Below are 20,171 nucleotides of genomic sequence, written 5' to 3'. Positions count from 1 at the left end.
ACACAAAGTCATGCGGGCCATCGGCGAACCATGAAAAGCGGTGCGCAATAACAGTCCTCCAGAAGTGAACAGCGGGAGCAGAAGCGGCGCATCCAGGACACCAGAGGAAGAATCGGCAGCAGGTCCAGAATTAAGTGTAAGACATGGCGCCCAATGCTGACCTCCCCTCAGCAGCGCCAGTCCAGGATTCGCACCTTCCTCCATGATGGTTGCAAACAGCGTCGCCGCGGTATTCAATTCCCGCACCTCCAGCGTCTCAAAGCACATCGGAATAGGCAGCTCACGGTGCTCGGGCACAGGGTATGGCGAAGCACTCTGCATGCGTTCCCCATCTCGGATGGTGGCGGATAGCGTAGACAAAATGGAGTCCAAGCGGTCCCCCAGGACCCGGGCGTGACCTACCCACGTAGTTCGCAAAGCAGCCAGGGCGCCCAGAATCGAAGCGATCTGGAGGGGAGCCTCCGGAGAGGAAGATAATGCAGCTCCACGCAAACGAGGGTCGACGACCAGGGCCGGTCCTCGAGACCCCATGCTGGCATCCCCTTTCGGCAGTCCGTCATCACACGGGCGCCCCGGCAAGAACAGCGAGGTCACAGGGACATGGGCAGCAAGGTCCATACCAGAGCGGCACACGGGCATAGTGTGCACTTGGCCGAGGTAAATACCTCAGTAGTTGATGAAGCCACCCAGTACAATCACAGAGCACTCGGCGCAAAATGGCCCCCCCTCACTGCTCCGCAAAGGGAAGGAACAGGGGGATACAAAGTAGCACCAGCCGCCGTGAGCCAAATCAAGTGCCGAGGTGAAAATGAAGGAAAGCGCGTCGCTGCAGATAGTCTAAGCGGTCGCTGCGTCCCGTTGATCGACTCCGCACCGCCGTCCGTGGCCGTCGTCATGGTGGCCGGAGCACGTCCGCCCCAAGAACAAAGAGAAGGACGCCGCCATCAACAGCAGAAAGGAAACCGGGACACTCGATCAGTTCCGCCGAAGGGAGAACATCGGGAGACACACCGCTGGAATCAGCGCAACTTCCCGGGTCCGATACCGCTCCAGGAAAAACGGATGGGTGACAGGATGTGCAGCGGTACGGAGGGAAGAAGAACGAGGTGGCGGAGCCAAGAGTTTAGGCGGCCATCATGTTTCCAGGCTAGGCTCCTCCTCCTGACCATCTTTTTAATTGGCTTCTGCTACTGCCTTTTGTAAATGGTGGCTTTTCATTGGTCAACAGGTTTAGTACTGCCTTTTCTCTTCTTGGAACCTCCCCTGAGGACAACCCTTGTTACTTGTGTTGTTATTCTGTGCGCTTTAATTTCATCCTCAGAGCACTATTTTCTTAAATAGTTTTCCCCTGCCTGCTGTTGTAGGCAGAACACGCTCTACTGCAACGTTTTTTTATATATCCAGCGCTGCGCGCTTCAGCTGGAATAATGGCGGATGCGCCTTTCTTTTGTTGGTTGCGATTGCATGCCTTTTTTCTATTTCTTTACTTTTTAAGCAATTGCGGCACATGTGCTTTAGCTTAAGATGTTTAACGATAAAGCGTGAGTTCCGCAATTGATTTGTAATGCAATAGCTCTTGAATTACTGAAAGTTTGAGCTATTGGCGTTGCATTATTATTAGCAACACCAATAGCTCAAACTTTCAGTAATGCGAAACCTGTTGCATTGCAAATGCTTGTATGTACTACAGATGAGGAAAACAAATTGAAGCCACTTTGAATTTTACCAGTGGTATTTGAAGAGCAATTTGTTGCATTGGTTTTTTATGTTAATGAATTGCAGAGAGCTATATTAAATGTGCTGTCAGACTTAATGGGTCAAATGATGTTGAAACGTATTAGTACGATGCCTGCTGTAGCTTTCAAGCACCACAACGTTGCGCAGGTTACTTGTTGCCCTTTTTGCTGTTCAGGAGTGACAGTTTAATTCATTTCCGTGTCTGTTAAAGAACACTATTTTTCCTATAAGTTCTCTCTCGACTGCTGATTTTAAACGCACGCATTTGGGTGCCTTCATTGCAGAGTGGTAGGACTGAGGCTTTGCAGCCAAAATATTTAGTACACTTCAATATTTTAAAATATTTTGTTATACTGAAATTATTTGATCGTTTGGGGTCTCCTGTGTTTTAGGACGTATGCTTAGCGCCTTTTAAGAAATGCTGGTAGATCCCTCTAAACATCCGCAAATCTGCAGTTTGCGGCCAAATATGAACGAGATGAGGATATGTGTTTTTTAAAAGGCCTTAAAGCGCTTCCTTGTTGTGGAGATAATAGTCACCCAAATAGTATACTCAAGTCAGTATGCCTCAAAGATCTTATTCCTCAAGCGTGAGTGTGAATGTCTGATCTAACTAAAATGGTGGAACTAAAGTATTTTTATGCGGCCAATGTGATCAGTTGTACCACGCAAGTTGTAATTGTGTTTCTTTTTAGGTTTTGCTGGCAATGCGTACGAAGTACGCATGCGCTAGCAAAATCCTTATGTTTCTCTGTTTGGGTCGGGTATCCCGCCCCCTCCTCGCCCCCTCCTCCCATTGGCTAGCTCCATAAATGGAGGCTAGCCATTGGGAGCCGGATCTGTCCGTCAAAGGTCGGACCAGATTCGGGGGCGTTCCCGAGATTTTTTCCCTCTCCGCCTCTGCGATGTCGTCATCGCGGCGGTGGGCGGAGTTTCGTTTTTTTTTAATTTTGTTTGTTTTTCCCATTACGCAGCCGACCGCCGCTGGAGGAAGTCGAGGTGAGTGCTGCCGTTCCCTCCCCCCTCCCCGTGTGTCCGTTCCGCCCCCCTCCCCGTGTGTCCGTTTCGCCCCCCCCCCCCCTCCCCGTGTGTCCGTTCCGCCCCCCCCTCCCCGGTAGTCGATGTGGCCGTAATAGTTGGCTCTAGGCTGTATGCATACCTGGCATGGTGACCGGCTTTCTGGGGAGAGAATGATGTGCTTTTGTTATCCTCCCAGTCAGCATAATGGCAGCTGGCACTGTTGGGTTTTGTGTTCCCTTCTGGATTCTAATCTGTAAAGTTATGGGCTGCGTAGCCTTTATTGACCGGTCGAGATGGGAGGTGCTAGCTGTGTCGCTGGTGTCTGTGATTTTCTTGTTCTGTTTGTGCAGAGTGCACTGCTGTGTGCCATTTTTTACATGGTATACAATGTGCTGACTAAGTTTAAATGCGCACACACACTGTTTGTGCTTCATCATAGATGATAAACTCTTGTGAGACCCCACATTGAAGGGCACGCCCAGAAAGATTTCCTTCGCTCTAAGGGGATCAAACTCCTCACACCCCCTTTGTAGAAAAGTAAAATGGACGTGTGTCTCTCTTCTATACAGCGAGGTAGGCTCATCTCTATTGCGAATGGAAGGAATGAGACAACTATGTCCGAGGGGGTCTCATCTGCAGGAGTTGTTTGTTGATGCATAGACCCGTACCCCGACTACTGAGAGCAGTAGAGGGACTCAACTTTGTAGGATATATAATATTAGGTTATTATCTATAATCCGCATGAAAACCTTGTGCGTCAGAATGATGGAAATTATTATTGCAATATACCAGTAGCCGTAATATAAACAAAGATAAACATTAGACAAAGCCAGGGCACTTTATACTGCACATACCTGTTTTTTGTAATAATTGGTCTAAACTCGACCTAACTCCTTTTTTCACATTTTTTCCTCAGCACCCTGTTGAGGGTGCTGAGGGGGCCGATCTCGGAACACAGGGCCACACAGAGTGAAATAAGCGGCTGACCAGACAAGAAAATACAGGGAGTGAAAATCCCCCTCCAGCCCCACCCCCTCCCCAGCCTCTTACAAGTGAATGCTGGAAATGCGTTGCTTTGAAGCGATGTTTTCCTGCTCCTTTTTGTGCAGCTTTCCTGGGTAATTGAGATTCCCTGTATTTCATGACCTTGGGAAATGCACGGGCATTTTATTTTTTCTGCTCCGGGCCCCAAAGTCCACCACCAGGCTGAGTTTACCAATAGTCTTAAATCAATATTGCCTAGAGCCCCGCTTCCAACAAAAAAAACCTTTAATCATGGATTTCGTTATAGATGATTTGTGATCCTGACGAGACAAGTTGACCTCCAGTGTCTCCTGAAAACCACGAGCGCCTAGGACCAGGCCAAATGAGTCTATGGCGCTCTCTATAAATACCCACATTTGGAGTCACAGTCCACAAACAAATAAGTGACACAGAGTGTCCCACGCTGACGAGTGGCACACATACGCCTACGGGAGAACAGACCCATTTAACACACCTACGCAGGCTCACACTCGACAACCCCTATGCCTCAGGAGCATGCAAACTCACAATGAACATCGTCACAGTCCTAGGCCTCCCCACTGGCCTCTGATTCTCACCACTTCCCTCCGACAGCCCTCAGCCAGCCCTGTGCCCTGCCATGTCTCTTGCACGCCTCCTTCTTGGTGCTCTCTACAAAACACAGATTGGTAGAAGTGACGGCGGGAGGACGTCCCCTGCAGCAGCTGGTACCTCGGGCCCCTCGGCCCATTGCACAGCAGGCACTTACGCCATTCCTTGTGATAGTCACCTACTACATTTCTCGGTGGCTGCGGGTAGAGAGGTGCAGCCAAAGGCCAATGTTAACTCGCGTGTTTCAATTCAGAAACTCGAGCAGGCATCAATACTGTTAATCTAACTCATGTTATTGTTCTTAACATCAGGTTATTGTAAGTTGTTATTGCTTCTGATGTTTAAACTCCTTTCGATGAATTTGTGTTCCTCGCACTATGACCATACGCTTTACACTTAGGTACTTTGTAAAAATAACTTTCTCTTATTTGCTCCTCACTTTTGACATTCAAAAGAAAGAAAAAGTATGTAAGGAAATACCACTCATGAAAGCTTAGTCCTTTGTGACATAATAAGAGATATATTTATTTTCATCTCAGCACCAGGGTGAAAATGTTGATTAAGTGCATTTCTTTTCTCTTTTTGCGGCCGTCCAAAAAAGAAGTCTTTTCAGGCGGGTTTTGGAGCAACTCTTGCTAATACGGATTATGCTACGAATAATTAGTCTATTATCGTATTTTCATGTTAGTTACTAAAAATATATCGGGCATGTTTTATAGAATCACGTTGGGTTGTGCCATGCGTGCTTCAGAAATAGAACAGGAAGTTCATGGCTGGAATATGTTCCACACCCTGCGATGTCAGTCACACTGGTGCGCGAGCGCGCGCCTTTTCAGTCTGATACGACGTCATATGTGCCTGGGGAGTGGGAGGGGGCGGACGGGTGCACAGCGTTCTTTTAGAGAGCTGAGGCCTGCTGTACGAATATTGCGTCTCTCTGTCAGAGCACTGAGCGTTCCTGTCGCTGAAAATGCCACAAATATTGCAAGTGAGGCAGACAGCTCGCCCACCACCTGTGCAGGACTCTATCCACAGAGCCATATCCGCATGTAAATTCAAGTTACACGAGCAGTTGGCTCAATGTGCACGTAAAAGCTGTTTGAGAAATTTAATCGTGCAGTCACAAATCATTTTAGTCATGGCCAAGATTATGCCACAATGGTGTAGTATATTGTGAGTACATTGCTCTCCAAGGCCACTTTTATACCTACTGGGGCAAAAGGACCCATATCCTATGTAAGAATAGAAGTAAAATTCGTTCGGATCCTGCTGAAGAAGTTTGTGGTGTGCCATGTGTATGTTATCTTAACTTTAGCCTGGCAATCCATGGTCCTATGCCTGGCCTATACAAAGTTTCCTTGTTTCCTGGGAAACAAGGAAAAAATGCAATTGGCTCGTTGGGATCCCGGCATCCGAGGTTGCCCCTGTCGGTAGAAACGTGACATTTTTAGGCAGACGGGGACAGTTTGCCTCTGTGATGTCTAAGTTGATTCCTAGATATTACAAGTGAACAGGGAAGGCCATTTTGAGTAAATGTGCTGGACACTGGCATTTAAGACTCCCCCAACTACATGATAAATCCTAGCTTCTCTCTGTCTTTCTCACTCTAGCTCTCTCTCTCTCTCTGTCTTACTCTCTATAGCTCCCTCTCTATATGTCTTGCTCTTTCTAGCTCCCTCTCTCTGTGTCTTGCTCCGTCTAGCTCCCTCTCTCTGTGTCTTACTCCCTCTAGCTCCCTCTCTCTCTGTCTTACTCCCTCTAGCTCCTTCTCTCTCCGTCTTAATCCCTCTAGCTCCCTCTCTCTGTCTTGCTCCCTCTAGCTCCCTTGCTCCCTTTAGCTCCCTCTCTCTCTGTCTTGCTCGCCCTAGCTCCCTCTAGCTCCTTCTCTCTCTATCTTACTCCACCTCCCTCTCTGTCTAGCTCCCTCTCTCTCTGTTTTACTCCCTCTAGCTCCCTCTGTCTCCTTCTCTCTCTGTCTTACTCTCTCTAGCTCCTTCTCTCTCCGTCTTAATCCCTCTAGCTCCCTCTCTCTGTCTTGCTCCCTCTAGCTCCCTCTCTCTCCCTTGCTCCCTCTAGCTCCCCCTCTCTCTGTCTTGCTCGCTCTAGCTCCCTCTAGCTCCTTCTCTCTCTCTTACTCCCTATAGCTCCCTCTCTCTGTCTAGCTCCCTCTCTCTCTGTTTTACTCCCTCTAGCTCCCTCTGTCTCCTTCTCTCTCTGTCTTACTCTCTCTAGCTCCTTCTCTCTCTGTCTTACTCCCTCTAGCTCTCTCTCTCTGTCTTTCTCACTCTAGCTCTCTCTCTCTCTCTCTGTGTATGTATAGCTCTGTGTACATATACCTGTGTGTGTGTGTATAAGTGCAAATGCAATAAGTCTCACACTTTCGCAAAATAAAGCTATTTACTACTAAACAACAACACCATTTATTTATCTGTTTACTCAAAAAAAACATAGATGGAAATTTTAACATTTACAATGCCAATAGCTCTAACATTGTCAAAGGCAAAACCATTGCATTGTAAATGCTTGTTTTTCTATGTAAGCAATACGCTGCTCTCCAATAGTAAGCTTTGCAGCCAGTATACTCAACCCTCCCTACCTCCCGTGGAAATATTATCGGCGATGAAAAGTAGTCGCCCTAGATTAGATGTAACCATTCAGCCTAAATTTTGGAATAATATACATGTTCTATATTTGTGAGTAGTATATATTGTAATGGAAACTACTGCATCTATGCAAGATAAGAGAGGCTACACCTTTCATAGCAAAAAGTACCATCATTTTTCACGTCAGGACTATTTGCTAGTAGATAGAGTGTGGGACGGTAAATTAAAAAAGGCTCATATATTCCCCGGAAATTTTTCTGATCATGCCATGGTCAGTGTCTCATTGAAAGGAGTTAATATGAGGAACAATGTGAGATGGATGTTGAAAAGATCCATCTTATTAGAATCAGATGTTGCTGCACTCTTGAAAAAAAAATTAGAGTTTTTTTCAGCATAATGCCCATTCTGCCCCAATCGAAGTCATCTGGGACAATTTTTTAAAGCTTATCTTCATGGAGTCTTACAAAGTCAGGTCTCGTTTAAGAATAAGGTGGAATGGGTTGGGTTAAGGAAGTTCTAGGAGGAGATCGGGATATTAGAAAGAAGGACGTAGCAGGATATACAGAACAGGGAGGAGATCTTGAAAAAGTGGGAGGAAGCCAGAATGAATTATAAGATCAAGTTGGAGACAAAATAAAGGGAAAGGTGGGCTATGGGACGTATGCAACACTTTGAATATCGTGAAAAAGCTGGAGCACTGTTAGCCTGGAAGTCGAGGGCTGAAAGGGTGCGAAATCACATTGGGGAGTTAGTCATTAATGCCGAGGGTGATATTTCGAACTAGGAGGAGGAAATATAGGCAAGTTTGGTTTCACTTTTCTCTGACCTATATGCAGAAGCAGAGAGCCCAGATGAGAAGACCTTACAGTGTTGGCTAAATAATGTAGGCCCCCCCGGCCCTAACAACAGAGGGCAGGAATAGGGTAGACGCCCCTGTTACAGAGGGAGAAATAAGAGAGCAGCTCCAACATATGAAGAACGGTGAGGCTGCAGGCCCAGATTCTCTACCGGCCAAGGTTTATAAGCTAATAGCTGATGAGATAGTGCCAGAAATGAAGGCCCGCTTTAATTTAGTTTATAAGGAGGAAGGGCTGATCCCCAACTCCTGGAGAGAGGCCATAATTACTTTGATTTTAAAACCAGCCAAGGACCCGAGGAGGGCTGATTCATATAGGCCAATCTCCCTGCTAAATGTAGACAATAAAATTTATACGGGTATCTTGGCAGGGAGATTGGCAAAGGTGGCCCCCCAACTGATACATATCGACCAGAAAGGCTTTGTCCCGAAGAGACAAATACAAGAACTTACGCTGTCATTAATAGGAACCATAGACCTTGCAGTTGCCCGATCGATTCCGTTAGCGGTGATTACCATAGACGCCGCCAAGGCTTTCGATCGTGTCAGTTGAGCTTTTCTTTGGGCTGTCTTAGGCACAATGGGTATCAGTACCAATTTTATCAGGGCATTGCGAAAACTATACAAGCACCCTACGTCCAAAATCCTCCTAAATGGCTCTCTGACAAGGAGCTTTAATATTCTAAGATGTACATGACAGGGTTGTCCCTTGTCTCCTCTCCTTTTCGATATATATATTGAACCCCTGGTGCATATTCTAAGAACTGACAATCAGATAATCCCTATACACCAGCTTCCTTCACATAGTAAAATTGCCTTATATGCCGATGACCTGATAATTTATACTTCTGACCCGGCTCAAACATTAACTAGGATGGAACAATTGACAACTGAATATGGGGCTTTTTCTAGGTACTCAGTAAATTTATCAAAGACAGAAGTAATGTGCTGGAATATGGAAGAGTGGGGTGATAGTGTGTCCACAGAGATGAAATATTTGTGGATAGTTATTGCAGAAAAAATTGATGAGATTCCTACCCGTAACCTGAAGAGAGTGGTACAAGAGGTAGATAGGCAACTAGCTAGGTGGGAGAACTTACCTCTGACCATCTATGGGAAGGTTAATTTGGTAAAAATGTCTGTTCTCCCAAAGCTAACATACCTCTTTAATTGTATCCCACTTAATTTCCCTAAGGACGAAATCAATAAAATATAGGGGAAAAAAATAATGAGTTTTATCTGGGCCTCTCGGGGGGGGGGTGGTTTGTCTCGCTTGGAAAAAGCTAAGAAGCAGCCTTAAGAAAGGAGGTTTAGCATTTCCGGACCTCAGACTCTATTGTATGGCCTTTCAATTAAAAAATATTTGCATGCTGACAGGGGAGCCCATTAGTTCTACCTGAGGTTTAATACTGGAAGAAATTACCAAAGATGTGGGCTCAGAAGCTTTTTTATATAAATTTGGAGCTCAAAAATTCTTTAAAAAAGTAAGACTAAAGGTTTTTACATCTGCAATGAGACTTTGGCTTGCAGTAAGACGGTCACTAAAAATCGGTTATTTCTCAGAATTTGCACCAATTTGTAAATCCCCGGGGAGGCAGGAGTGTCTGAAAGACGCTTTAAGTTTGCCTTTAAAGCAGGCGGGGTTTACTAAATGGTGAGACATGATAACAACAGGAGGTGTGATTCCCTGGGAGGTACTGAACATCAGGACGGGTAACAGACTCTCCAGGTTTAAGTACTTGCAGCTTACTTCATGGTTTGCAACTGTTACAGAGGAAATAGGGGGTACATGGGAGTTTGAGGCCTCACTCCTGGATGCCAGCCCGAGAGCTAAAGAAGTGGCATAATGGTATGGACAATTCCTAGAGGCAGAGGAAGAGAAACTGAAGGCCCCTTCTGAGAATTGGGCGGACATACTACAGGAAGGCAACATACAATCACTGTGGACAGACTCTTTGAAACTACTTTATGCTATAGTAACAACTGCCAACCTTAAACATCATCATTTCTTTGTCATCCACAGGTTGTATTGGACTCCGCAAAGATTGGCCAAGTTTGTGCTGCAGCCGGTCCCCAGTTGTAGGAGGTGCAATCATTTAAGTGCTAATGATGTTCATGTTTTTTCACATGTCCAGTGATAAAAGAATTCTGGAAGACTGTGGAAGCTACCATAAAGGACATTCTAGTAGAGAATATAGTTTTGACAGAAACGTTGGTGCTTTTTGGGGTGGATAGCGCCTTACAACACTCCTTAAATAGTAAGCAAAGGGGCTTAGTATTTATTTACTGCTCTTGGCCAGGCGGGAGATTTGTAAACACTGGTTGGATCCCCTTCCTCCAAACCCCACAGCATTGTTAAGTTTAGTTAAATGGATATTAAATGCAATCCACGGCGATCAGAAGAAATTTGGGGGAGTTCCTGAAGTGGTCAGGTTAGGGCCCCAAGATAATATCCCAGGTTGGTTGTAAACCTCGTTATATGGTCCAATGATTACACCAGGCCACGGATTGGGGGTGGAGGGTTTCTGCCCCCCCTATAAAAAGACCAGTGCCGTGGAGGTTAAGGGTCTGAAACTGCATGGACCACAGATGGATCAAGGGTGTTTATAAAAGGTCAAGAATTCAGCAACCATGGTGAAATTAGGACTAAAAAAGGAAACTACTGCATTTCAAAAATTTGTTCCAAAGTTGGCAAACACGGTCTAGGTTTTAGTGTTGGGTAATGTACTGATCCAGCAGGTTACCAACCTCAGGACTCATTCACCATATGTTCTCCTGGGCCCATAAACACACACTCACTCACATAGGCTGGTTATCACCGCTGGGGGTCAATTTTTATAAATGTTTTAATAAGATCAGTTACCTGTTTCATTAACTAATCTTTTCACTGATCAAAAAGTTCTTTCCTCTGGTCAATGGACCTGCTAGTTGGAACTAGTTGATGGTGAAATTACATAAGTTTATTTTATATTCTAATTTTTTTTCAATACCCACAGACTCTGGAAAAAGTTTAAATGGTTTATCTAGTTAAAATCATATAAGCCAAATGAATTACAGTACGAACTCCATCTCTCCGAGGAAGTAAGATCAGTTTACCCAATATTTAGTTATCTATTTTAAATGAGATTATCACAATAACAGTACCTCAGGAAAAAGAGGATATAGAGAGCAGCATATTGATACACTACACAGAAATATATTTACTTAGGATTGTGTGGAAATCAGCCCCCTCTGGCCAAGAAATTAATGGGTCCCCTGGAATAGATCAGGTGACAAAAACTTCAGGACAGGATTCAGGACAGGATAGATGACCTCTTCTGGATTCAACGCCTGCGTCGCACCCCTCTCTCACACTAACTTCCTCCTCGATTCTTCCGCAATCTTCTTCTAATAGATTACCTCCTCGATTCTTCCGCGATCTTCTTCTAATTATTTGGCTCAAAATTCTAAGTCTGCTTCTCCAATATTCGACAGCACCCCAGTCTCTCAACGTTCTAGTCTTGCTGCGACTAACTTCACTGTTCTAAACTACCTCAATAATACCTTTCTAATGGCATGTACCACCCCTAAATGTTTCAACTTTATGAAACTCCTACTTCTGATTGGACAAGCTAAGGGGGATGATCATCACACTATGCTAAGTTTTAATAATGTTCTTTAGTTCATTGTTTTATATTCCCGCCCATAAATTTGTTTCCCCAAGCTTTATTTCCCACCCGTATTCACATTGTTATCAACAACAATGTATACATATTACAGTTGTCTATTGAGTTTGCAGATGTCCAGCAGGTTCCCAGGACATGTAGCTAGGACGGCCTTGGGTGGGTTTCAAGATGTGACATCATGGCGTCTGGCTTGGCATCACTGCGCCTGCGTGAGGAATCACGTGTAGTGTAGACTTTAGCATTGTTCAGAGGCCCAAATACGAACTAATAGAGAGGTCAAAATAAAAGGATTTCACTGTATACCACCTATCTCTTCTCTAATCCCATTTACTTATAAAGGGCCAGATGTAGGAAGGCAAATACCGGTTGGTAACGGCCGATTTCGGCCGTTACCGACCGGTATTTGGAGTTTGGGATGTAGGGGCATGTTAAAATACAGATTCGGTAATTTTACCGAATCTGTAAAATACCGAATCGGTAAAATTACCGAATCTGTATTTTGACATGTAGGTAGCACTGTAATTAGTGCTACAGGGGTTTAAGAATTTATTTACCACCAGCTAGAAGTTGGTGGTAAATAATGAAAACCCTTTAAAAAAACTTTCTTTTGCTTTTTAAACAGTGCCATGTTGCAGACATACATACATGCCCTAAGGGCATGTATGTCTGCAACATGTACACCCATGCACAATTGAGGGGTGCAACAGGGTGTCAAAGTGACACCTGCAACCCTTCAATGTTTCCCCCAATTACCGAATCGGTATTTACCGATTCGGTAATTAACATTCATTCCTATGGGCCTCCAGGCCCATAAGAATGAATGGCAATTACCGAATCGGTAAATACCGATTCGGTAATTACCGAATCATACCGATTCGTCGGTAAAATTACCTACATCCCGATTGCCAGTTCTTAAATACCGAATCTGTATGATTCGGTATTTAAGAATCGGTAATCTGGGATTACCTACATCTGGCCCAAAGTCTCTTCCCGCATTACCATTTAGTAAATAGCCTAATTTAGTTTCAGCAAAGCAGATGCTTAGCATGTGAGCTTCCAAGCGGCCATTTTAGATGCATTTGCGCAGAAGGAGAAATTTCCAGGTGTAAAGATGTCCTTCTGGGTAGATGCAGTTGACGCATGCGCAATACAGTTTCCCGTGTTAGTAGCCATTTTGAGTTCCACTCGGGTTACTAGTTAGTAAAACACATATGCAAGCTTCGTCTAGCTAAAAATATATGTAATGTGGTGCAGATTAGTTACACAATACATTATTAATACAACGTTACGGGTTTATATGAGAGGATTGCATCGGAGCAAGTCTCTTTTATACGAGTCCTTGCTCCATCAGTACCTACATTTGGTCAATCAACCAGTTTCTTCTGTTGTGCGAAACAAAGTGGCGTCTTGTCTTTAAAAAAATCACCTGCCAGCTTGTTTCTCCACGAACATTGCCTCTTTCCGTTGGCATGTAGACATATTCGTGAAATGTATTATTTGAAGTACTTGATTTGTGAAGTTTCTACGTGAATAGAAAATTCCTGGGTATCTCCATTGATAATAGCCTAACTCTCAATGTGCACATCAAAAACTCGGCTAAAGGAGCCCTCTCCACTCTCTGTCATTTAAAGAAAATTAAGCCCTTCATCCCTACTGATGACTTTAAATCAGTTGTCCAATCTCTTGTCCTTTCACGCATTGACTACGGCAACGCCATTATCACCGGAATCCCCAAGGTCCACCTTGCTCTGCTCAAATCTGTGCTCAACCTTGCAGCAAGGCTCATCACCGGCTTCAAGCGCTTCAACCACATCTCCCCTGCCCTCAAAACCCTTGATTGGCTCCCCATTGAAGACAGATCAACCTACAAAACTGCTTGCATCACACACAAAGTCCTCCATCAAAATACACCACCATACCTGGCCAACAAAATCTGCAAAGCAGGCTGCACATGACCCTTGAGAAGCACCAACTCTCTCTCCTAGTCCCTCCCCTGCAAAAAAAGGAAATCCACTCAGACACGCTCCTTTTCCGTAAATGCCCCAAACACCTGGAATGCCCTCCCAAAAGACCTACGATGTAACCCTTCCTACTCCAGCTTCAAAAAAGACCTCAAAATGCACCTCCTCAATAAATATTGGAGATCCAAACTAGTGCCCTGAACTCGCCCTTTCCCTTCCCCATCTCTGACCCCCTCTTCCTTCACACCATTTCCCCCTTTCCCACTTCTCTCACCCTATCCCCCTCCCACTACACCCCCTCTGACCTAATTTCCCCCATCCGCTTCCTTCCTCCCCTGTCTCACATCTAACCTCCAATCCCTTCCTGCCCTACCATGCCTATCCCCTTCCCATACCTCCACTTGAAATTTGATCTTTCACTTCCCTGTTTTACTTGTGTATATAGCACCCACTCTTCCTACCTGTGCATTTGATTTATGTATACTCATGCTGTTTCTAATTTAAACAAGCATTTGCAATGCAATAGGTCTCGCATTAGTAAAGTTTGAGCTATTGGTATTGTAAATGACACATTTTTTATTTATGTGTTGGTTTTGAAAATAGCAAAATTAATAGCTTTGTCATGTACAATGCCAATAGTTATAACTTTCGCAAATGTGACACCTATAGCATTTGTAATGCAATATGTGTTGTATTTACGTGACTTAGATGTAATGATATTACAAATAACAATGGCTTTTATTTTATTTTATTCTTAAATAAAAGTTATTGTAATATATAATGGCAATAGCTTAAACTTTTGTAAATAACTTTTGTGAAGATTATGTTCAGTGTATTTTACTGTGACGAAAATCCAAGAACAGAAGTGAAATATTAACATCTTTTTGTGACATTTGTAATAAAGCTTGAAACATTGAGAGAACATATTTGAACTAGTTGTTGTTGAATGGTTGCACAGATTGATGCTGCGGTGGCGCTGAGTGATGTTGTGGTGGCAACGAGTGATGCTGAGGTAACGCATAGTGATGTTGTGGTGCCCCTGAGTGATGCTGTGGTGGTGCTGAGTGATTCTGTGGTGATGCGATAGATAGAGTGAGGGCGATAGATAGATATACAGATAAATAGAGTGAGGGCGATCGATAGATAGAGTGATGGCGATAGATAGAGTGAGTGCGATAGATAGACAGATAGAGTGAGTGAGGGCGATAGAGTGAGGGCGATAGATAGAGTGAGGGCGATAGATAGATAGATAAATAGAGTGAGGGCGATAGATAGATAGCTAGTGAGATAGAGTAAGAGCGATAGATAGAGTGAGGGCAATAGATAGCTAGAGTGAGGGCGATAGATAGATAGAGAGATAGAGTGAGGGCGATAGATAGATAGAGAGATAGAGTAAGGGCGATAGATAGATAGTGAGGGCTATAGATACATAGATAGAGAGTGAGGGCGATAGATAGATAGAGTGAGGGTGATAGATAAATAGATAGATAGAGTGAGGGTGATAGATAAATAGATAGATAGAGTGAGGGCGATAGATAGATAGATAGATAGATAGCGATAGATAAATCGATAGATAGATAGAGCGAGGGCGATAGATAGAGTGAGGGCGATAGATAGACAGATAGAGTGAGAACGATAGATAGAGTTAGGGTGATAGATAGATAGATAGATGGATAGATAGATAGATAGAGTGAGGGTGATAGCTAGCTAGATAGAGTGAGGGCGATAGATAGACAGATAGAGTGAGAACGATAGATAGAGTTAGGGTGATAGATAGATAGATAGATGGATAGATAGATAGATAGAGTGAGGGTGATAGCTAGCTAGATAGAGTGAGGGCGATAGATAGATAGATAGATAGATAGATAGATAGATAGATAGATAGATAGTTAGATAGATAGATAGATAGATAGATAGATAGATAGATAGATAGATAGATAGATAGATAGATAGATAGATAGATAGATAGAGGGCGATAGACAGATAGATAGATAGATAGAGGGTGATAGACAGATAGATAGATAGATAGATAGAGTGAGTGCAATAGTTAGATAGAGTGAGGGCGATAGACAGATAGAGTGAGGGCGGTAGATAGAGAGATAGATAGATAGATAGATAGATAGATAGATAGATAGATAGATAGATAGATAGACAGATAGAAAGATAAAATGAGGGAGATAGATAGATAGACAGATAGATAGACAGATAGAGTGAGGACGATAGATAGGGTGAGGGCGATAGATAGATAGGTAGATGGATAGATAAGATAGAGTGAGGGCGATAGATAGAGTGAGGGCGATAGATAGATAGATAGATAGATAGATAGATAGATAGATAGATAGATAGATAGATAGATGTGTGTGTGGTTGTGGTTGTGTGTGGTTGTGTGTGTGGTTGTGTGTGTGGTTGTGTGTGTGGTGTGTTTGGGGTTGTGTGTGTGTAGTGTTTGGGGTTGTGTGTGTGGTTGTGGGGTTTTGTGTGTGGTTGTGGGGTTGTGTGTGTGGTTGAGTGTGGTTGTGTGCTTGCTTGTGTGTGTGCTTGTGGTTGTGTGGTTTGTGTGTGTGTGGTTGTATGTGTGGGGGGTGTGTGTGTGTGTGGTGTTGTGTGTGTGGGGGTGTGTGTTTGGGGCGTTGTGTGTGTGGGGGGTTGTGTGTGGGGTTGTGTGTGGGGTTGTGTGTGTGTGTGTGTAGAGTTGTGTGGGGTTGTGTGTGTGTCTGGGGTTGTGTGTGTGGGGGGGTTTGTGTGTGGGGTTGTGTTTGGGGGGTTTGTGTGTGTGGGGGTGTTGTGTGTGTGGGGGGGTTGTGTATGGGGTTGTGTGTGGGGGGGTTGTGTGTGGGGTTGTGTCTGTGTGTGTGGTTGTGTGTGTGTGGGGTTGTGCATGTGGGGGTTTGTGTGTTTGGTGGGGTTGTGTGTGTGGGGGTGTGTGTGTGGGGGGGGTTGTGTGTGGAGTTGTGTGTGTGTGGGGTTGTGTGTGTGGGGGGGTTGTGTGTGTGAGTGGAGTTGTGTGGGATTGTGTGTGTCTGGGGTTGTGTGTGTGTGGGGGGTTGTGTGTGGGGGGTTGTGTGTATGGGGACGTTGTGTGTGGGTGTGTGTGTGTGCATGCGGGTTTGTGTGTGGGGGGGTTGTGTGTGTGGGGTTGTGTGTTTGTGGTTGTGTGTGTGTGTTTGGTTATGTGTGTGTGTGGCAGAGTTAATTACACTCTTTCACACGCTCAAATTCCTCAATTGATAGTTCTGTAGAAAGATGAAAATACATTCTTAGAAAAAGCCACATTATCCGGAGTAACCTATGAGCAAATCTCGTTTCCAAATACACAAATAAAAAGCAAATCGAGAGTGAAACTATTTAAAGTCGTACAAACAGTTCTGTGACAATTAAGGGAACAAGGGGCAAGGATGTGAGCATTGGTTAAAGGCCAGATCTACCGAATTTGGAACTGGGAGACCCTGTTCGAGTTTCGGCGTCGGCTCATCATCATCTGATTGTGGGCAAATCACTAAACTGCCCGAGCCTCAAACAAAAGGATGTGTCCTTGTGTCATGTAACTGGTGCTTGTGTGAAGCGCTCGAATACCTTCGGGTCGAATTTGCTTTACATAAAACTGCAAAAAAACAGGCCAAACTATTTCTTTGTTTAAATCCCAAAATGAGGGGAGAGAGAGCATGTGTATTTGTGTGTGTGTGAGATTAGTTGGTGGAAAAATACACTAAGCCAGAATGTTCTACATTCCTTGCGATGTTTCATGGAACATTGCCAAAAGATGATGTCACTTCCTTGAAAGTTACAGCAGTTTCATTGCTATCATTCTATTTGTCCTGCCTCATACATTTCTAGGCCCGCTTCTGAGATTGCCCTTTAAGGGCTGTGGCATGGGTGACCAGCCTGCCGTTTCTGCTAGTGCCGGGCCTCACATTGCATCACATATTCGGCCAAAACCGCAGTGTAATTAAATGAAGCATGTTCTACTCATGGAGTTCGCACAGATCACTGCAAGGCCTTCTCTGGTATGTGATGCCGGATCAGCGCGGGAGATGTGTGCCATAGCTTCCAATGAGTTTCACAATTCACTGTAAACACATGTTAACGAAATGTGAGCAACCTTCCAATGGGGGCACTGGTGTACCTTTGCAGTGACGATGGCCACATCTGCTCTGCACTACGCTGTGGCCATATCTCAAAATAAAGGATGCTCACATTTCCAGACTTGGAGCCTGATGTACCAAACATGTTTCCCCTAAATACAGGCTTCGCGGGAGCTGTGCATCTATAATAGGCCTGCGTGGCTGCAGGCAGAATACAATTAGCCGTGCACTGTGCAGTTGAAATCCCGGGGGCGGGGGCACTCTAATTACCGGGCCCGTGTGCACGGGCACCAGAGCTGCTAACGAACCCTACGAGGGGCTCCAGTTCCGAGGCGCTAATGAGGCCACTGTGTGCAGAGAGTGGCACTCCAGGACGGCCACTGTGCAGACATCCTCGGGGGCGCACAGTGCGACACACGGCGGGAAAAATGGTTTGGGGCAAGGACCAGGCGCTATAGGGCTTCAAAAGCAAACAGAATATGGATAATTTTGACAAAAAGTGACGTAGTGCTACTTGGGTAAAAGCGTCAGGGGGTCCAAAGGGTACACGGACCAGAAGAATAAGGCACATAAGTAGAAAAAAAAACATGAGCCAGGGAGCATAGCAGAGGGGAACAGAGAATGGCGGTCATGGAGCATGGAGAGTAGGCGCTATAAAGACCAGGAAGTAAAGTGGGGTCCACAGGTGCGAAGCAGCATAGGAACAATCGGAGCAGAGGGTGGGGCAGGGGAGCCAGTCCGCATAGGCAGAAGGAAACAAAAGGACAAAGAGGAAAGGCGACCTGAGATCATGGGACCCAAGCAGCGGAGGGACGAAGGACGGCGACTGCTTTAAGGTGTAGGGCACAATTACAAATAGGCAGATGCTTCCGGAAGCATAGGATTAATGGACACAAGCGCACAGAGGGAAAGGCATCGGGGACAAGGAAACACAGGAGGCACCGTGACACGCTGGCTGGAATAACAACAAGCAAAACAAGTTAAACAGGTTTTAAAAGGAGACACGGCCTCCGGCCGTGAAACTGAAAGTACGGCCTGGCGGCCGTGAATAATTAGGTGGTGACAAATGCGCTGGGAGGGCTGCCTTTGATGTGGTAATGCGAGGCAGGCAGGCAGGCGGCTGGTGGCATTGTGCACGCGCTTTTTAGGGCTTGCGCTTGCGCAATGACCTAAAAAGCACATGCACTCAAAGGAATCGCCAGTGGTGGTTAAACACTGGATAAGCCCCTATAGAGCTTCCAGCTGTGCACATGTGCACAGCAGGCGAGCCCTAAAAAAGGAGCATGTAAAATGAACAGATCATTTAAAGGAAGTAGTGCATTCTCACATTAACTCTAGCTGTTTCTAATTTGTTGACATATTGGTTCTACATGCTGTTAACTGATTGTTTTTATACCGTGGCCACCTTCTTAACCATGTAAAGCGCTCTGATACCTCTGGGTCCAGCCAGCGCTATAAAAAACCTCTGAATAAATAAATAAAAGACCCGCATTAATCGCTTCTTTTGCACTCAAGCATCAGTTACTATTGACAATGCTAGTTCATATACTTTTTAGTAATTAGTTAATAATTTAACTGAAAAGTTGTGAGATCTGAGGCCGAACATGATGTTCTGACCTTCACTTTTAGTGAGCTTCGCTGCGTTTATTAAATTTTTTTTTTCAAAACAAGTTTTATTAGTTTTATTTTGGGTGTTGAAGCATTTCAAAAACGGCACCACTCCCTGCGCACCAGAGAGATAGTGGGCAAACAGTAATCATCATCATCAAGCAATGCAAGCAATATTCAATAGGTACACCCATCCCTAAACTCCCTTTCCCCCAAACCCCCATCCCAAGAGTCTCCCGCCCGGATCCCACCCCTAACCCCTCACAGTGTCAGCGTAGTCCAATAGTTAATACAATGCAGTAACAAAGTTCGTGCGTGAGTCCGTTCACCCCAGGTCCATAAGCGAGTGTCCATCATCACCATCCTGACTTGTCGGCGGTTCCAGCCACAACCCCCTATATTCCGCCCATCTCTTCCAGATTTTAAAATGCTTTTGGGGGCAGCCCCTGGCAACAAACACTGGACGCTCCAGCCCCATACAGAAGTCCAATCCCCTTTTCCATACCCCTAGCAAGGGAGCCCTTGGGTCTTTCCAGGCTCGGGCGATATCACGTTTGGCCACTGTAAGGCCTAAAAGTAGTAAGTGTCGTTTATAGATGTTACCCCCCACTTGTTCCATAACATGCAAGAGGCCCAATTGCGGGGAGCGGGGAAGGTCCCACCCCAACACTTCAGACAGACAGTCCCAGACACCCGTCCAGAATCTCGCCAGTGTAACACATTCCCACACCGTATGTACGAAGGTTCCAATCGCACTGCCACACCGCAAGCAATCAGGGGAGGCTATCAGGCCCGCCCTCCACAATCTCTCTCTAGTATAATAGGCCCTGTGCAAATATTTGAACTGGATAAAGCGCAGGCGAACCGCTATCGCTGCCCCCCTCGGGGCCTCCAGGGCTTCCCTCCAGTCCTCTTCCTCCAGGTCTCCTATGTCCCTCTCCCAAGCAGATCGCAGAGTGTCTAGAGAAGAGGAGCAATGCGTGATTAACGTTTGATATATGCTGGAAATTTTCTTCGTGCCTAAC

The 20,171-nt window shown here is 45.2% G+C and overlaps 1 protein-coding gene across 1 annotated transcript in view; it reads right to left on the bottom strand.

The window, feature by feature from the left end:
- The window catches only part of LOC144783266 (uncharacterized), a 131,600-nt gene that overhangs the window by 90,714 nt on the left and 20,715 nt on the right, over window positions 1-20,171 (bottom strand). The gene's annotated exons all lie outside the window — the stretch shown is intronic.

This window comes from Lissotriton helveticus, chromosome 9 (assembly GCF_964261635.1).
Source record: "Lissotriton helveticus chromosome 9, aLisHel1.1, whole genome shotgun sequence".
NCBI classification, from domain to species: domain Eukaryota; kingdom Metazoa; phylum Chordata; class Amphibia; order Caudata; family Salamandridae; genus Lissotriton; species Lissotriton helveticus.
This window is presented reverse-complemented; position numbering and strand designations above follow the sequence as displayed.